The sequence below is a fragment of the Octodon degus genome, unplaced genomic scaffold (assembly GCF_000260255.1).
Source record: "Octodon degus isolate 3935 unplaced genomic scaffold, OctDeg1.0 scaffold00225, whole genome shotgun sequence".
NCBI lineage: Eukaryota > Metazoa > Chordata > Mammalia > Rodentia > Octodontidae > Octodon > Octodon degus.
Window position 1 is genome coordinate 2,918,876 of NW_004524801.1, and position 12,038 is coordinate 2,930,913.

The 12,038-nt window shown below is 47.4% G+C and overlaps 1 protein-coding gene across 2 annotated transcripts in view; it reads left to right on the forward strand.

Annotated features, from left to right (window-relative positions):
• Positions 1-12,038, forward strand: part of Tiam1 (T cell lymphoma invasion and metastasis 1) — a 421,384-nt gene that overhangs the window by 200,179 nt on the left and 209,167 nt on the right. Inside the window, exons 1-2 of one of the 2 annotated variants that reach the window (XM_004645347.2) lie at positions 2,274-2,364; positions 7,037-7,207. The gene's annotated coding sequence lies outside the window, so the exon portion shown is untranslated. Of the gene's footprint in view, positions 1-2,273; positions 2,365-7,036; positions 7,208-12,038 lie in introns of those variants that run through there. The other variant, XM_023705557.1, reaches the window with a different exon arrangement.

Genomic DNA, 12,038 nt, shown 5'->3' on the forward strand with positions numbered 1-12,038 from the left:
GAAGAGCAAGCTTTGAACGTTTCACTATACAGAAAGGATCCCTGCGCTGATGGATCTTCTAATCACCCTGACTTGATCACTACACGGCACACACGTAGGTTAGAACGTCACACTGTACCCATCCGTTTCTACAATTATTGTCTTTGCATTAGCTAAGTAAGGCTTACCCTTCTTTACTTCTGAGGTCATGAAGAGATCAGACGCTCTTTGCTATCACCACCCACCTGATGGGTTGATACATGGTGCTCGCATTCTTTTCCTGTAAGTGATGCGATAAGGTAGCATGAGATTAAGCGTCCTTCCTGTTCTGAGCAGAGCATTTCCACTGTAGAGAGGAGAAATGATGACGGATGGGCCTGTGCCGATCTTCCTGTGTCTCTGTATCTTTCGCATCTCTTACTGCTGGCGGGTGTCTCCCTGTCGCTGCTTTGTCTCTGATTCTAAAGCTGATACCTGGGCGTTATGTCATCTTCCTCCGCCCCCATCCTGATTACTTTCATCCACATTTGCACAAGTCATTAGCCTAGTGAGGGCCCCAGAGCTCCAAGCGCCTTCAAGGGTGGGACCTCATTATGCACTTTCTTCTGCACACCACGGAGCTGGTTCTCAGCCATCAGACGCTGCACAGTGCAAAGGGGGAGACTGTACAAGTCCCGGGATAGCCTCTTCGCCATGGTGGTGATGCTACTGGGAATACATGAGGGAAATGATGGGTGACAGGGATGCCTCTCCTTCACTCAGGGTTTCTCAAGAGAAAGCAGCTCTGTTGGCATGGGGGGAGCTGCACAGTTCTTGGTTCTGGGGGTGTCCTAAGCATGATGTTCAGCAGTATCCTCGACTTCTGCTCCCAAGGTGGTGACCATCAGAAGTGTCTCTAGAGAGTGCCAGATGTTCTTCGAGGCACAGTTCCCTGAGGTGAAGGACCACCGGAGCATTCCTGGCCATGGTCTTTTTGTTTGCTGTATTCATTTATGAAACAGATATTAAGTGTGTGTGTCAGGCTGTGTGCAGATTACCAAGAATATAAGCCGGAGCCGGGCATCTCTTTCTTCATGTACATCAAGTCAGTGTGTAACTCTGGCCTGGAGTCACCATGACTTCTATAATAGATGTTGTGCTGCTTTCTTTGTAGATTTTGTCTTTGAGGATAGCCCCCTGCAGCATGGGTCCGTAGCTGTGGTTTGTGGCACAGCTAGTAACCTTATCAAATGATCATGTGCTATTAATTTATCAATTTCACCCACGAGTGCTTCAGCCATTTCACGTCTAGGTTCTCTTTTGTCTCTCCAGATTTGCTGCCTTCTTATAAAACTGTGAATTATTTTGCTCTCTGGAGTTCTCCACTGAGGTTTCATTTAACCAGTGGTCAATTCAAGTTTTATTTAAGAAAACTTCTTTTTGGAAACTAAGGTTGGTGCCCGCAGAGTGATGGTTGTCAGACTGTTTTCTGGTAAACTTGAAGTTAGAATAGTTCCTTTTAAAATGCCCTCTAGAAGGCAAACATATGAGTTTTTGGGTTTTTTTTTTTTGGAGGTATCGGAGTTTCCTGTTAGCTTCAGCTACGTTGGTAGTTGTGTTTTTTTAATGCAGCACGGTGGGCACTTGGGGTTTACTTATATTATTTTATCTCGTATATTTTTTATCTAAAATAGTTTGTAACAGATTATTATTATTATTATTATTATTATTATTATTATTATTTGTGGAACCAGGGATTGAACTCAGGCCCTTGTGCTTGCCAGGCAAGCGCTTCTTCTACTGAGCCATCTCCCCAGCCCCTATAACAGGTTTTAAGAAGTCAGACAGCCGACAATTTGGTTGATTTCTTTACTGTTCCCTACTCTTTTAAAAAGATGTTTAGGCATTATGTTGCCACTTCGTAGACTACTCAACCTTTCTGACCGTAATGGGTTAGGTATTTAAGGTTTCTAGCCTTTAAAATCCTTTAACAGGCGTTGCTTTTGCTTTTATTGATTTATTTTTTTTGGTCGGCCCCTCCCCCCAAATCTACAGTTTGCGCGGGGCGAACAGCCTCTGGCCCGGGAGAGATCAGTTTCCCTTAAGGATGCGGACTGTGAGCAGGGAACCTGGTGCTGGGAAAGCCAAGGGCAGGAATTAAATCTGAGAGGGAGGCGGGGAGACGCCGGGAGGTGGGAGGAGGCAGGGAGGAGCGAGGGCTCCGGGCAGCGCACCCGAGTGACCAGATTTCTCACCGCGCTCGAACTTCGCGGTGACACCCACTGCCTCGCAGCCCGCAGCCCGCAGCCCGCAGCCCGCAGCCCGGCGGCCGTGTCCTCGGTTTTCTCCGGACGCTGGGGAGATGTGAGGCTGGACGGGCAAGCCCTGTGCGCCTGGCTGAGCAGGGTGAGCTTAAACTCCACGATCCCGACCCCTTTCTGTCCCTCGCGCTTCTCTTGCGGTTGGGGGCCAGGAGGTCATGTGGCTCCGGATGGAGACAGGTGAGAGCCGGGAGTGGGGTCCAGAGGTGGGGGAGCCTGAGCGCCGGATCCCTGCGGGAGTGGCGAGCGGCGCGTCCGTCCTTTGCTCCGGGCGCTGTGATCCTGGCACCCGGAGTATCGAGATGGGGACTCTGAGAGCACACGATCGACACCCCACCCCCCCGCGCCTTCTGTCCGCGCAGTACTGTGGTACCGTGTGGGGAAGGTGACGAGGGATCAAGGCCCCCACCGGAGGTGCGCCCTGCTTTCTGTCCCACTGCGCGCGGGGGGGGGGGGGGCAATCGCAGATCTATATCCTTGCGAACGACCCGAGAGACCCGCTAGAGGGGCTGAGGGGGGTGGGGGAAGGGGCAGCCCGAGAAGGTTCCCCGGGATCGTTGGGAGCATTGAGGAAGAGACCTTGAAGTCAGGTTCTCATTTTGCATTTGAATGAGTTAGCCCTTTTCCTGGGCAAGGAGGTGTTATTTGTGTCTCTGGAACTTCTCTGAAGATGTCATTGATTGCTTAAGGATTTGGGGTAGGGCGGGGAGAGGAAGTTGGGATGGTGATGGGGGTGGGGTGGGACCAGTGCAAGGGGCAGGGTCCTAGCCATGGGAAAATTTGACCTTAAGTGAGTTTCTCAGTCCTTTTGGAGCTGGTTTGGGGGGGTTCCTGTAGTGTGGTCTTGCTTGTGGTGTGGGGGTCAGATGGAGGTTTTGGGTAAACTGGTTTCACTTATTTCCTATTTGGTCAGTAGCGTTGGGCATTGGAGTCAGGATTTTTTTTTTTTTTTTTTTTTTTTTTATGGTAAGCTAAACTTTCAAAAACATTTTTATTCATTTCTTACTTTTAGGGCAAGAAATGAAGATAAAGAAATGTCTGGGTCTATGTTTTTAGAAAATCAAATATTCATTTAACAAATGTTTCTTTTGCAGTGCTGGGCTTAGGAAGTGTTAGCCTGCTTCCCTGGTTTCAGAGCCTTGCAGTTGGGCTTTCCCTCCCTACCCGAACTTGAACCTACTGAGGAGACAGGTTGCTGAGGCCACCGCTAGCTTGAATTTAAAGATACACATGTAGATTGTTACACCAGGGCTGGGCGTCCCGGGACAGAGCAGGCTTCCATCAGGGCCTGCCACACCTGCTAGAGCCCTGCATTTGAGCTCTTTGGGAGCCCCCATAAAGGACCTGGCAGGTCATGTGGCCATGAACTACTTTGAGGCTACTATCCCCACCCTTGAGAACCTTCAGTCATTCACTCAACAGCACAGCCAGCTAGACTGGACTCATGGTCATGCTGGCGAAACTGACTAATTGATGGAGTTTTACGGAACAGTAGTCCTTAGTGGGAGAAAGGGAAACACATGGTTCACACACACAAGGTTTTCAGCTGTTGTCACTTGGCACTGTTAGAAGATAGCATTCGGTCACCTGAAATTGGGACTAATTCTATCATGGGTCCCCGGTGTAGAGGAAGAGACCATTGGTCTCTCCTCCCTCCTAGTAAGTAGTCTAGTTTGGCTCCAGCTGTTTACATTTTTTTTTTAAAGAAACTTTTACATTGAATCTATTTAATAGACATTGGATAACTAACATTACTAGTAGTACTGTATGTATTAGTATTATTTCTGGGTTAAAGGATTGAACCTTAGGCCTCACTCATGCTAGACAACATCAGTTCCTTTTAAATTTTATTGTGAGATAAGGTCTCCCTTAAGTGCCTAGACTGAGCTTGAACTTGCAGTCCTCCTGCCTCAGCCTCGCAAGTAGCTGGGATTACAAACTCCTTGGGCAAGCACCACTTCTAAATTACTTCCTTGTAGTAAGGAATTCATGAAGGACTTTCCCATTTTGTATAAGGTTTTACATTTATTGACAACGTTGTCAATTGACATAATAAATATGGCATAATATCCTTGTAATATTTTAAAAGACCATAGCATCTGTAGAAATGTTTGCTTTTTCATTCTTGGCACTGACTATTCCTGCTTCTGTCTTTTTCCTTTTTCTTTTCAGTGCTGTGTGTAGTCCTCTGGCCTTGCGTTGCTAAGCAAGTGCTTTGCTCTCAGGCACGTCTTAGGTGTCTTCTTTTTCATTCCTCCATCCTTTATTTTTTATTTTCTTCTTTTTTTGTGGTACTAGGAATCAAACTCAGGGCCTGCACTCTGTGCTACATCTCCAACGCCAGCACTCTGTCTCATTTGCTGAGCTTGGGCTCAGACTGCAATCCTCCTGTCTTGGCCTGCTGAGCAACTAGGATTACAGTGCAGACCTGAGCATCACCCCCTGCTGGCCACGCGTTTCCATCACTGGCTGACATACTTCAACTTAATTGTGTTCCGAAAGAACCAGTTTTGGTTTTCCTTTGTATTTTAGTTGACACCCAAAGAACGCCGCCTTCCTTGAGTTTTGTATGTATTAAAAAAAAAAAAAAAAAAAAAAAAAAAAAATTTCTGCCTTGTGAAACAAACAAGCGAGCGAGTCTTAGTTGGGAGGAGAAAGACATTATGTGCTATCATCGTGTCTTTGATGTAGATTCTGTTTTTCCCACTCATTGAAACATACGTTCTGTTTATGAGCATCACACACATTGGACAGAACTGTTCTGAGGTGGGTTTGTGTATTCACTGGGGCACATCCTGGATGTTGTCTTAGAAACATCTAACTGGAATATGCATAAGACTCACTGGTAATTTACTACGTCTGGTAGGTGCCTCAACCCACTCAACGGTACACATTTACCTTGTACTGGAGAAGAGCAAATTTGCTGTAATGACTGCAGAAGAACATTTTGTTTTGGTTCATATTTAATGCATGAGTCGGAGCATTTTAATGTCTTAGAATAACTTCTTTTAGAGAATGTGGCAGGATAAGATCAAGAGAGCTGGAATCAGAACAGTTTGGCTTTGAGTTAAGGCTCTGCTGCTGTTACCTGTGTGACCTCAGGAAAGTTGCTTGAACTCTCGGAATTCAACATTTTCTGAAATGAAACTTGCTCATTGAGCTGTGGTGAGCTGTCCTGTGAATTCCTGTAGGTCCCTTCATGGGGTGTGGCCTAAAGCAGGAACTTAACACATAGCAGTACTGAGTGTGTTCTGCCTGTTACTTCCCATTGTGTTCTACCTTCATGTGGACAACTGAGGTTCCAGGTTATGCTTTAGAATTTCATCTTATTTTCTTAGTTGATGGTAACTTAGCTATGTATTTTTAGCCCTCTGATTTTTATCGTACTTTTCCAGGCTTTTTTTTTTTTTTTTTTTTTGTAAACCTTGCTCAGTTTATCACCTTGAGACTCTCATTGCTCTGTTCTTTTATTTCTTTTCCTTCTTTCTTCTTCTTCCTTTTATTCTTCCCTTCTCTTCCTTTCCTTTCTCCCTTTTGTATCACTTCCTCTCCACTTCCTGTCCTCCTTCCCTTCCCTCCTATGAATACGAAGTTCATAACTTCCCAGAGCCTAGGAAAGCATCATTCCCTTGGTACTGTCTGCAGCTTTGAAGCTAAGAAGGGAAAATCAAAGCACAGGGCTGAAGGCTGGCGAGATAGCTCAGTGGACTAAGCACCTGCTTAGGCAAGCACAGGGGCCAGTGTAGGGACCGGGGTTCAGTCCCTGGCATCACATGCCTTGCAGGCCCTGTGCCGGCACCACCCCCTGGAACGTGGAGTCTGCCACTGAACAAAGCTGGGCCTGGTGGCCCATGCCTGTAATCCCAGTGCTGTGGAGGTTGAGACAGGAGGATCACTACTGGTCTGAGCTGTATAGTGAGACTTTTTACCAAACATGTGTAAAAAAGCCAAACAGACAAACAGCCCAGGGTGCTCCTGCACTGAGGAGTAGAGGGGAGTGCAGCTCACTGGTACCTGGACCATTTGGTCTTTCTTGGACTCATCAAGTGAAAAGGCCCTGGGGAATGTATGCATACTTCGTTCAAATTTATAGATGCATAGTTCACTTTTGCTTTACAGCAATATGCCCAAGTTGTTCACTGCTTTGCTCTGGAGAAAGCCTCAGTTTACAATTCATGCAGTGAACTGGCCTCAAGTGTGGGGCTATTTTCCTGAAGATGGTTGATGAACTGCTTTTGGTCATCCTGTTCTCTTTGAACAGTGGCTCTGGGTTGTTCCAGCTGATGCCTTTATGGCACTGAAGGACAAAGAAGTGTCCTTTTCCTGAGTTTTCCGCAATGTGAATGCCTCTCCAGCATCTTGTGCACAAGTACCAGCATGGCTCGCATGTGGTACAGCTTTGAGGAAGAGACTACTACTCTGGGGAAGTTGTATTTGCTGGGTGGCTTGGTGGGGGGGATTTATGAGTACCTTGGAATCCTGTGCACCAGTGTTTCCATACATGAGGGGGTCGGGTGGGCCGGCATGACCAGGGAAGGTGCTTTCCACAAAGCCGTAGTGGAGTGAGGGCTGGGAAATGCCTCTTCGAGTATTAAAATGCAAATTGCTTATTCAAATACTAAAATAGTCCTAAGTACTGAGGCACTGCATGCCTACAACACATGAGGCAGTTTTCCTATGTTATCTCATTAATGTTTCTACAAGAATGTTTAAAAATGAGCACAAAATCCACCATTTTTCTGTGTCTGCTCTTACAGGTAGAGTCACTGTGGATTGAGACCCATCTTTCCAGTCCCTGAACAAGGGGGAGGAAGGTTAGTCCCATGGGATGTGGCGCTTTGAATCCCAGCCCCTCACCTAGGATATGAGTGTTCCCGGCTGATGGCACCTTTGGACATCTTGACAAAGCGACTCCGGTTTGGAATGGGGTAAGTGTGAGGAATGGGCAGAAGGCTGGAGGAGGAAGAGTTGTGTTTGCAAAGTCTGTAGCATTAGAGCTCTGCCTAATGGACCTCCCTTTGGGAGCAGTAAGCTCATTCACAGTGGCTGACGCCTTAGTGGGAAGAAGAGCTGCTGCTTCTCCCCTGTCACAAGCTGAGGTTTTGAAATTAGTTCCCTGGAACCTTCTGGGGCTTCCAGGCCCGTTCTTTGGGTAGTTGCTCTGGTTTTATTGTTTTAGAGACTGCAGAGGAAGATTTCCTATCTTTGTCTCCTTGTCTTCTCTTTCACCTGCCTATAAGATTCTGGGAAAGGAAAAAAGGGAACAGATTTGGACAGTAGAGGGGGAAATGTAGTATTAGAAGCTGTTTATTTGGGGATTTTGTGTAAGGGATCAGGTTATTGTTAATGGAATGGGGTAAGCCTTTGACCAAACTCCAAAATGGGTTGAAGTGAAGTGGAAAGTCTCATGGGAGCTTGTTGCTGTGGTCATCCTGGACATCTTCCTCACATTATGAGCTTGGGGTCTTGCCCAGAAGGGACCAAGGGGTAGACGTGTGTGCTGCGGTCTCCCTTCTCCACGTAGGGGCGAGTGGCATTGCCCGTGCAGTCGTCATTTCCTATGTGAAGTTATTATTCCTGCTTTCCTTCTCCCTAGAACCTTGTTAGTGGCACATTAGTGGCACATATTTAGCATGGAGCAGGCTTGGGTAGAATCTGAGTTGGTCTAGACTTTGAAACAAAACAGGAGGCAGAAGCACAGGCACTTTCGAGGCCTGGCCCCTGCGGCTTCCAGATTTCCCACCCAGCATTCCAGGCCCTGTGCTGGGATCTGCTGCGACTTGTTCCTCCCGTCTTTCCTGTCGCTCCTCCCTGCTGGAATCCAGAGCCTGCCTGGTCACTCCGCCCCGACTGTTCCCAGCAGCTGCTAGACAACTCTCTTTCGTCACACTGTGTATCGTAACTGGGTTATGCACTTTTTATTTCAGCCTGAGGTTGAAATAAGGAAAATGTCTGTTAACCCCTTGCTTTGCAGCGCTTGCTGATCTTTTCCTTTCTTGCAAATTCTCTCAGCCCAGGTTTGTTACCTCACTTCTTTGTTGGAGGGCTCCCCTGAGGAGTTGGGTCTCCTTTGACCAAGTGGCTGGGGATCCCTGTGCTGCAGTTCACCTTTCTACAAGGTTAACTGAGAGGAAGTATGCGCAGTCCAGCACAGCTCTCAGGATCCCCTGTCCTGCCTCTGGAGAGCCCCCTGTGGCTTCTGTCGCACTGGGGTCTGGCTCCACCCCCTTGCAGATGGTTTTCTCTGGAAGTCCTAGCGCATAGGATAACATAACTCATCTACTCTGTCTTAGGTAATATGTTTGAGTAACTTGTTCCAAACAAGCAGAGTGTTGTAGCCACGGCTGTAATTCCAGCACCTTGGAAGGCTGAGGCGTGAGGATCACAAGCTTGAGTCATGCCTGGGCAGTTTAGTGAGATCCTGTTTCAAAATGAAAGATAAGCAGGGCTGGGAATGTAGTTCAGTATGAAGCCTCCAAGTTCAGTCTACATTATTATCGCAAAAACCAACCCAACCCAACCCAAACCAAATGCCCAAACAAAACCCAAAAAAACCCTGAAACACTATCTTCTCTGTAGCAACTGAGTTGGGAGGTGGGAGAAACTAGGGGGATTTGAACCCGGGCAACTGGGCAGTAGGGTTCCTCAGTGTGTTCTTCCACATGTTCCTCAGCAGTGGGACTACTTGTTCTCAGCGCGTCTTGCGATGTTGGTAAGTGCTTGCTCAGTGAGAGTGTCACTGAGAAGGCTGTGCGGGAGCCGCTGTCCTGGGTCCTGTTGAGTGTTGTTGCTGGGTTCTCCTCTCTAACAGCCTTCTACCAGCTGTGTGCCTTCTACCATACCAGACCTGCCCATTTCTGAGCCCCATACTTTAGTCCATTCCAGCCTGCTGTCCCACCGCCTGCAGACCCCGCGTTACTGTCAGATGCTGTCTTGCCTATGTCCCCCACCACCAGCAGCACTGTACATCTGTGTGAACCATGATTGTGCCCTGGCTCACAAGGCAAATGCTTAGGGATTCTTTGGGGAATCCCTTAAGACCTGGCTGGAGCCAGCCCCAGAAATGTCAGGGTTTTTCTGAGGTTCTTGGAATGAAGGGAGTGAATGTGGTTTAGGAGCCAGATTAAAAAAGAGAGCAAGGGACAGATCTGAAAGCTGGATGCCCATCCTTACGTGCACCATGTGTACTTTCTCACTGCAGCTGTTCTAGCTGAATCATATGTTAGATGGACACATCATCCCTTGGCTTGGGGGGCAGCTAGACATTTCCTCCCAGGGGACTGGAGCAGATTTATGTGGTGGGTGATGAGGATCTTTTTCAAGGGCTTGTGACTGGGTGGACAGGTTCCATACATGGGGAAGGACAAACTTATGCAGTAGCCCCCACCCTATGCTTTGAAAGATACTGAAGACACCATCTGCAGGGTACTGTGTGTGAAGCGTTAGCTGGTGATGGGCCACAGTCCACAGGTGTCTCTCCTTGCTTTTGTCCCTAGGATACTTTTCGCCTGCTACTTTAATGTCATAGGAAGAGAGCTAGCCTGACAGTAAGAATGCAAAGAAAAGAGACTCTACCTTGAGCACGTACTGTGTATCTGGCATTCTTCCAGGTACTCTCTCAAAGGACACAGCATCACTTAGTGCTTGGGAGAGTTGGTTTCAGGACTCTCCAACATCTGCAGATGGGCAAGTGCTATGTATAAAATGGTGTGATGTTTCTATACAGCCCACAAGCACCCTCCTTAGATTTTAAATCACCTCGAGATTACTTCTGCTACCTAATGCAGCACACATATTATATAGGTAGTTATGCTCAGTAGTTTAGAGGATGATGATAAGCAGAATGAGTCTGTGTTCAGGGCTGATGTAATCCATGTACAGTTGGTTGAGTGGATGGTGGCGAGCTATGGATGTGGAGGGCTGGCTGTGTGTGACTGAAACTCCCACCCCTCTGTATGTCATTCTCTGTCTTCCTTACGTCCAACTGATGCAAGTCAAGTGGCCTGACTGAAACTGCACTGTGGTGGCGCTACCTTTGGCTTTGATATGCATTTTATCTGACTTCTGAGTATTGTTATGCATGGTCACCTTCAATTCTGGAAGTGAACAGAAGTTTAGGTGAAGACATCCAATGGGTATATTAATTCTAGAATTTGGAGACTCTTGGGTTCATTTCTAATCCATACCTTTTCTGTGTTAGCGAATTTCTCTTAATGTTCTGTACATCCATTAGTCATTATGACTGAAATACTGTGGTGAGATGTTGCTTTTTTGGAGGTAGAGTAATATTTGAAAACTTATAAAATTAGTGTTTTCCCTTTGGTCTCAGATGTCATCCACAAGAGAAGTGCGTCATCAGGTGGTGCTCTGAACACTGCCAGGAGAGTTAAATCATGTTTCTTCTTCACTCTAAGAACAGGAGACCCTCTGGCTAGAGTGAAGACTTTCTTTGACTGTCTTGCTCTGTGACACATGCAGCCTGAGATGTTGGTGCTGCGGGTCTGATGCTGCAGGACACCTTTCCCTGGCTTGTCCCTCTCCTGCCCACACTACATAAACATTGGCGTGGTGGGGACAGATGGCCATTCCGGGGCTTCTTTGATGTCACATTTGGTTCTTTGGGTAGGGGGTAGGGTGTTTGCAGCCAGTCTCCACAGGAGGAGGAGAGGCTGCCTGGGAAATACCCACTTGACAGTGGGTAAACAAAAGCTTAGCTGCAGAAAAGCTGGGTGCCCTGGTACATATCCAGGCTGGACGGTAATGGAGTCAGATTTACCTAAGTGTGTTTAGCTTGGGAAGAAGCCAGCCTGCCTAAAGTGTAGCTTCTCTGCTTCTGATTGATGCTCCTCGGAGTTTGGGTTTCTTATAGGAAATGTGAATGAGCTGTGAGGGGAGTGGTAAAAGGACTGATGGGGCTGTAGATCATTACTTTCAGAGCTGGAAAAAAATTCCGTGCCAGAGGCATGGGTTAACTCTGTTGAAACCTCAGGTGAAGATGCATGAAAGCCCCGAGAGAAAGCATGTGGTGCTCCTAGCAGCACAATTCTCTGCTGCTCAAACAGGGTCAGGCTGTGTAATGAGGGCTGACGGCTTTGATGAAGAAGGAAGTGAGCTAATGAAGAACAGCACTCAGATTGGAGCGCTGGGAAGCAGCAGAATCCCCGAAAGGCACCGCAAAAGCCGGCAGTGTTCGCATCAGGTGGGATGCGGAGTTAGCATCGGGTGGGATGCGGAGTTAGCATCGGGTGGGATGCGGAGTTAGCACTGGGTGGGATGCTTTGCCGTGCTGCTTGCCAGGGCTTCCCGGAGGAGGAAGCTGGGATATTCTACACGCAAACCAAGAGTGAAGTCCAACCCAAGTGAAAAACTACAAGCCACAAAACTCCAAGGAAAGCTTTCCTGATCCTAGCCCTGGGATAATAACTGTTATTCTTTCTTTTTCTAATATGCTTATTGCAATCCCAGCAGGGCAAATTAAGAAAATGCATTCAGGTTAACAGAGTAATATTTAGTTACTGTGCTTTATATTACATATTTTTGGGGGGTATGGCGAGTTTGTTGATTAATTCTTTCAACAACTTGTTCCTTTTGCTGCCAAGTGACATGCGGCTGACAGGGAGGAAGGGAGGAAATGACAGGCCATACCGAGAGTCAAGGGGGAAGCAAGTGTGGGTGGAAACCAGAAGTTTGGTAATTTTGAAGAGCCAGGGCCCTAGCAATTGAGCTGCAAGGTGTAATAGTAGGGAAAGGAGATATATA